Below are 7,500 nucleotides of genomic sequence, written 5' to 3'. Positions count from 1 at the left end.
TTGGCGCCGAGTTCCGTGCTGTAACTGTGATGTGATGTAAGCATGGTGTTCCCTGAGTGTTTCCCTCAGTGCTCAGTGTGTCATTCAAAATAGACGGGACCATGTTCTAAGACGGTTGGATGTTGTATATGTTAGCTTGTGTGTGTGTGTGTGTGTGTGTGTGTGTGTGTGTGTGTGTGTGTGTGGATGCAGCTTTCTGTGTCCTACTGAGTTGGTGTGGCTTGTGGCATTTTGTTTTGTTAAACGCCTTCGAACCTACCCTGAATCATCAACCATCCTCTCTCCTCTCTCCCACCTGACCTTTCTCCCTCTCCTTCCCCCTCCTTCCCCCTCCTTCCCTCTCCTTCCCCCTCCTTCCCCCTCCTTCCTCTCCTTGCCTCTCCTCCTCTCCTTGCCTGCCTCGCTCCATATCTTTCTCTCCTCATGCTGAATTAGCCAGATTGCATCAGATAGCCCAACGATTGAGATCATTAGAGCCGCTGATTTAACGAGCAAAAAAATGTCCTGTGCAGCTGTGGCAAACATAAGCTACACACACAAACCACAGACACACACACACACACACACACACATTCACACATATATACACACACACACACATACAGTATATATACGTGCGCGCACACACACACACACTCACACACACACACACACACACACACACACACACAAAGAGCTAAAGTGATTGGGCAGCTGCTGATTTCCCTGGGTAAATGTTTGACGCTGGTTGCCTTCATAGGAGAGAGCTGTCAGCTCCAGCGGATGTAACATCCCTGCTGTAGGCCTACAGAAACACATGAGGCGTGATATTGAACCTATCAGAGAGAGAGAAAGAGAGAGAGAGAGAGGCTGCCATGTTCTCCAGAAGCACCCCCAGGTGATCAGGCCCTTACCTGCAATCAATCAATCAAACTTTATCTATATAGCACAAGTCAAACATTGAATGCAACTCCAAGTGCTGAACATAAAAACAAGAGAAAGTTTCAAAAAATTAAAACAATGATAAAAGGAACATGAAAATGAATAAATAAAATATATAATAGGAACGAAATAGGAGATAAGCACATACAGTAGATAACATACAACACAATAAGACCAGCGGCCTCATTTATAAAAAAAGTACTTGAACGTCATCTTTGACTTGCACGTAAGCACATTTTTCTAAATGGACGTAAGCATTATTTATAAAACGGTCTGCGCTTGTAAAATTGCGTACGTACTTCCGTCTATAAATACCAAATATACTTGAAATTGAACGCAGGTGAATGAGCTTTGTATTTACGCCCTGTGATAGCGGCTCAATGATAGAGGCTGAATTAAGCCAAGTGCTATAATATAGGGTAGGCTAGTCTGGAAGCGGGAAAGGGCAGAGAAGGGTGGCTTCTCGGTAAGTTGCATTTGTAACGTTTGATCATGACAACTAACCAGGCAAATGCTTATACTGTAATAATATGGTCTTATTCTTATTCTTAATATAATGGTCTTATTCTTAACAGGTGACATTGAAAACATGGCTGCTCACTCCCTTTGCGAACCCCAAGACACTAGAGGAAATCCAGTATATTTTAGCGCATGGTCGGGCAAGGTCCATTGTGGAACGCACTATAGGCATGTTGACGGGGAGATGGCGTTGCCTTGACAGCTCCGGAGGGATATAAAGTAAGACTGAAATACAATCATAAACATCAGTTCCCTTTAAATCTTCAATGAATCAATTTTCTCAGCTGATTTCGAGCCACATTCACTTTGCATGAATTACAGTAGGCAGTGCGGTTCACATGCCTGTAATAACTCTGCATAACCAGTAGGTAATGTGCGTACGTCAAGTCAATACCCGACGTAGAGCTACGATCGTTTCCACGGTCAAATTGACTCACGTTGAAATTTATAAAGCACTACTTTGACGTGGTTTTCTACGTACGACACGGGTAAGATCAAATTTGATCCAAAGTACTTTCTATAAGTAAGTAAGTAAGTAAAGCTTTATTTATATAGCACCTTTCATACAAGAAATGCAGCTCAAAGTGCTTTACAACAGGAATAAGAACATAAAGTGAATAAAAAACATATATAAAAACATATAAATGCATAAAATGAATATAAAAGCAGGGGAAAACAGTAAAAAGAAAAGGTAAAGATCTAACTTTCCATAACCCTTTCTTCACACCAATTTAAGTCCTTTGCCTATGAAAATATTTACTACCACTTGCCTTGAAAATATTAAAGGATTGACTCTAAAATATTTAAGACTGGGCTTTATTTCCAATAAGGCATATAAATGAGGCCCCAGGTTTTTGACTCTAGGGTTACATAGTGGGGTAGGAGTCAGTGGCGGCTGGTGCTAAACATTTTGGGCGGGGCACAGGTTATGGGGGCATGCTCCACGGGGAAGAATATCAACTTTAAAATCTGGATTTACAGTCGATTTTAGCATGAGAATAACAGTGTTTCCCCTAGGTTTGCTGCCTTGGGGGGGTGGCATGGACCGTGGCATGGACCCCCCCCCCCCCAGGGGGTAAAACCCTGCGACATACCAGCGTCATGTCCAGGGGGTGTACTAACTTGTACATTAAGCCGCCTCACACTACGGAAACAGGAGATAGGCTCCTTCCCTATGGGCCATTAGGCTCGAGAACCATCGGTTCTCAAGGCTACTTACTTATGTGGTCTTGACTACCTGTCCACTTTCTCACCTGGTTCTTGCTCTCTCTCTCTGGTGTGCCGACACCATCCTGCTCTCTCTCCTTCTCTCCCTCTCTATCCTCCTCTCTCCCTTTTGCTGTCAACCAAAAGGTAAACATAACAACCAGAGTATTTATAATGCCCACAGCAATCCAAAATTCAATTATAATTATGTTATAAATTGATATGGATCAATTTATAACATAATTATAATTGAATTTTGGATTGCTGTGGGCAATGCAGTCAGATAATGTCATTTTGACATGTCCAACTATACAGACAAAACAGAAACAGACATTTCAAATGCTTCAATCCACTGTCCATGTACTGTAAATATGCCATTATGGTATTACCAATGAAGCCCAATTCTAGCAGAATAAGAAATATTGTATATCTAGTTTAACTTAAGTAAAATAATAAAGTGCCTCCAGTTAGCTCTTTAGCTGGCATGTGTGCAGCAGACTAGCTCATCTCATCACCTCTGAGCTAGCTAGCTAGCTTGATAGTTCTTTGACACTATTTACAATGGAATTATAGTCATTGTCAAGTGTCAGTCAGACACTTTCTAGTCACAATAATAACAACCAATTTTAACCAACTTTCTCTGTCAGAACACTCAGCAATTATATTTGCTAACATTTCAACTTGCTTACTTTCTATCTGAAGACATCTCACCCGGCAAAAGCTCTCTCGCGTCGCGCGCACAATGTTGTATTTCTGGTTTGGAACCGGAAATTGCAAAACGTCACGTTTGACGTCAGACTTAGGACTTGGGCCCCGGCCGAGAAATAGGAGACAGCCAATTGGAGTGCTGCTACAGCTCACGTGTAAGCCAAAAGTATTTGGCCTGCCATAGACTTGCATTCGGCCGGCGCCCCGACTCCTCCCCCTATGTATTTTAACAGTGAATTTTACACACACACAGATAAAATGTTTATTGTATTGGAGGATTTTTAATGAATGCTGATAGGCGCCGACAGAATATCAGCCGCATTTTGTGAATAAACAACTGGTAGGAGTTTCTCAGGTAAAACACTCTAGGGTTACATAGTGGGGTAGGAGGTTCTCAGGTAAAACACTCTAGGGTTACATACTGTAGTGGGGTAGGAGGTTCTCAGGTACCCCTCCTTAGCTGAGCAATACCAGACCAGATGGGGGTTATCTTATCCCTAAACTGTGCTGCAAATCAGATCTAAATCTGGATGTGGAAAAAAGATTACCGGAGTCTAAGGAGACAGGGTTCATCAGGCGCTCAATTGTAGAGAAGAGAATTTTTGGTTTGTTCTGATTATCATCGATTCATTTGGACAACATGAGTTTGTCTAGCATTTCTGATAACCTTCCTGTACAGACTGAGATGCTCAAGGAAAAAATGACATGGTGTACTTTCTCCATTTTCGTTCTGCTACACGACAATTTCTCTTTAAATTTAGTCATTTCGTCATTTTCCAGGGGGCTCTCTGGATGGTTGGCCTCTCTTGGGGTCTGCCTTTTTTTGTCTGACAGGGGCAACAGTGTCGATAGTTGTCCTTAAGCCCGGTACACACATAAAGTACACACAGAGAGTCGTGAGAACAGCACAGAAGATCACCGGCGCCCCCCTCCCCTCTCTGGAAGAGCTGTACAACACACGCTGTCTCAGGAAGGCCTCCAAGATCTCCAGGGACCCGACCCACCCTGGGTACGAACACTTTACCAGGCTGCCCTCGAAAAGGCGGTTCAGGACCCTGGCCGCAAAGACAAACAGACTGAAGAACAGCTTCTACCACAGGGCCGTCCAGGCCCTGAACACAGCAAAGACCTAAGTTCTGGGCCCTGGACAGTCTGGACGGATTGTATGGCAGCTACTGGACTGAAAAAATCAGGTGTAGTGCTGAGGCACAAACATGTACATTTTAAGCCTGCAAACTGTGACACTTTAAATAAATGTGAAACAATACTATTGTGCAATATGACAACCCTAGTCGTCTATCTGTACAGTATAGTACAGTGGATAGTGTACATAGCCTTTATTTATGTAAACCAGCTCCTTCCCTTCTTGTGATTTTTTTTAAAAGTGTTTTTTTTTCCCTTTCCTAACACCAGGGGAGCTACCCCTCCTAAATTTCGTTGTTTGGTACCTGTACTGTAGCAATGACAATAAAGTCCATTCATTCATTCATTCATTCATTCATAAAGATAATCTGGCCGATTTGGGGCCGATTTTCCCCCTTCCGACCAAGGACAGCAAACAGCCGATTCTCGGGTGGCTCTAAAGATTATCCTACAAGATTATCCTGTGGTGTGAGGTGTGTTAAGAGTCCATTTCTCCAAACAAGGCTGTTCAATCCATGATTTGTTATCTTCATGTGGGGTCTCTCTCAGATAAAAAATCTGTTAAGATTTAGAAAATCCTTATATGTGTACCAGGCTTAAGACAACGTTGTTTAACAAGGTGTTTTCTGTGCTGTACAGGCTATCAAAGAAAAGAGTACACAGTAATGGTCAGACACGGCCATATCAACAATGGAGGACACATCAACAGTGAGTCCATGTGGTATCACCAGATCTAGGGTGTGGCCGTGGCTATGGGTGGGGCCAGTGACATGTTGAGTAAAATCCATCGAATTCAGAATGTTTATCAATTCCATGGCTTTGGAATCTGACTTATTATCCACATCATGTAGGCTAAAGTCACCTATAATAATGTTTTTTTACCATGATTACTGTGGATAATAGAGAAGAATTCAGCAAATTCGCCTAGGAAGAGGGGTTGGGCACTGCTTGGGAGGCCTGTATAAAGTTATTGCCAGCACAGGAGGCTGACACCTGAGTATAATAGCTCGATGCTCAAATGAACCAAAATCACCCAAATTAATGTCCCTGTCGGCAAGAGCAGCTGTGATTGTATGGTTGCAGTCCCACTGCTCTTTCTCCCTGGTCTGCAGGAGTGGGAGGAACTAGAGTTCGGGGGAGAGGCGTCAATAAGACCAGCTGGTCCATCAGTGCTGAGCCAGGTTTCGGTTAAAACATAGAATCATTTTACTTTTCAAAGAGACTGATATTAAATTGTTCCTATTATATGCATATATATGCCGTATATATGTCATATCAAGAGGTATAGTAGTCATTGTCTTGTTGTATTGTGTTGTTATTGTATTATATTATTATATATTATATTATAGTATGATATTACCATATCTATTATCACTATTACAGCAACACCGGAATATATATATACATATATATTTTGTGTTTGTTTAAGTTTTGTGTTTTTGTTCTTCTTCTTCTTCTTCTTATTATTATTATTATTATTATTATTATTATTATTATTATTATGATATACCTCTCCGCCACATGTGCCACACTCCTCTCTTCACACACCAACCTAAGATGCCCGCTCAGACTTTTATATCAACACACATATCACTGTAACTTCTTTTTTATTGTCTGTATATCTGTTCATTATGTCAATCTTGTTTGTCTTCTATGTCACTATTTGTGTTTGTAATGCATTTTCACTAATACAAATAAATAAATAATACATAAATTGTTCCTATTAGATCCTAAAACTGGTCTGTTGCTGACCATTGTGTTATTATGGTAGGAGATGATACTACCAATGGAACAAACAGTAGCAGACAGTAGTCCAGGGGAGGTATTTCCTGCCGTATTAGAAGTCAGGCAGGGGTTAATGTTGTCTGCAACAGCAACTTGGCCCCTGTCCTGTTTGGGTGGAGACCATCTCGCTTGAGAAGGGAAGGCCTTGCCCAGAAAAGGCCAAAGTTGTTGACATTGGGCACACCGATTTGACGTACAGTAGCCCCCTAGCCAGGAGTGGAGGCGAAACTGCCTGGACCACCTCTCCATGCCTGTCTGGTGGGTAGAGAGGGGGCCAGATATACCGGTAATTACATGTTTCCTTGTGTCTAGAGTACCATAACCTTACCGTACCTTACCGTACCTTAATCCTTACCGTAACCGTATTTTCTATCTGAACTTCGATGTGGTGACGTCATTGTGGGGCGTCCCAAGCATCCCGCTTAGCGTCTACCTAGTAACCAGGCGGCGGTGAGGACGGAGAGGGGAGATTGACAGGCTAACACTCGGCTACTCATTAGCCTTCCCCTGTTAGCGTGTCCAATCTCATTTGGGCTGATTTTGTTAGCGCTGTCAGACGTTAATTTGTTTTGATTGATTCTTAATGTTCATCAGGCCAGGCAGGGAGGTCGTGGGGGCGGTGGGGAGGTGGGGGAGTGGGGGGGGTGGTGAGGCTCTGACTGTGCTGTTCAGGGGAGGCTGGAGGAGGTAGAAATTGGAGGTCAGGCTCATTGTAACGCTAGGTATGGTTTCAAACATGTGTAAACCTGTCCTCCGGTTTCTACCTCCGCTAGCCTCCACTAACTGCTGTCATTGTTGTTGTGGTCTCACCTCCGTAAAGCAGCATCAACACAGCATTTCCTCACTGCCCGAAATCTTGACTCTGGGACTTCAGCAGTGAAGGCTGTGTTTGATACCATACCTCATACCATCCCATGCGTTACAAGGAGCCCATCCTTACGTTTACATTTACATCTTTGACATTTAGCAGTCACCTTTATCCTAAGCGACTTACAAGTACATTTGTCTAAACAAGTAAGTGAATCATCTTTACATCAGTCATCATAATATCGGACTAGGGGCCGATGGCAGTCACAATGCTAGAAGGAGGAAGGATTACTTTTAAAATTATTATTATTATTATTATTATTATTATTATTATTATTATGTATCTTTATTATTTACAGTACTACAGAACTGTAGAGGAGATGAAGAGGTCTTAAGGAGGGACAGTCAAGA

The sequence above is a fragment of the Nansenia antarctica genome (assembly GCF_963989245.1).
Source record: "Nansenia antarctica genome assembly, chromosome: 3".
Taxonomy (NCBI): domain Eukaryota; kingdom Metazoa; phylum Chordata; class Actinopteri; order Argentiniformes; family Microstomatidae; genus Nansenia; species Nansenia antarctica.
Note: the sequence above shows the minus strand (reverse complement) of the source record.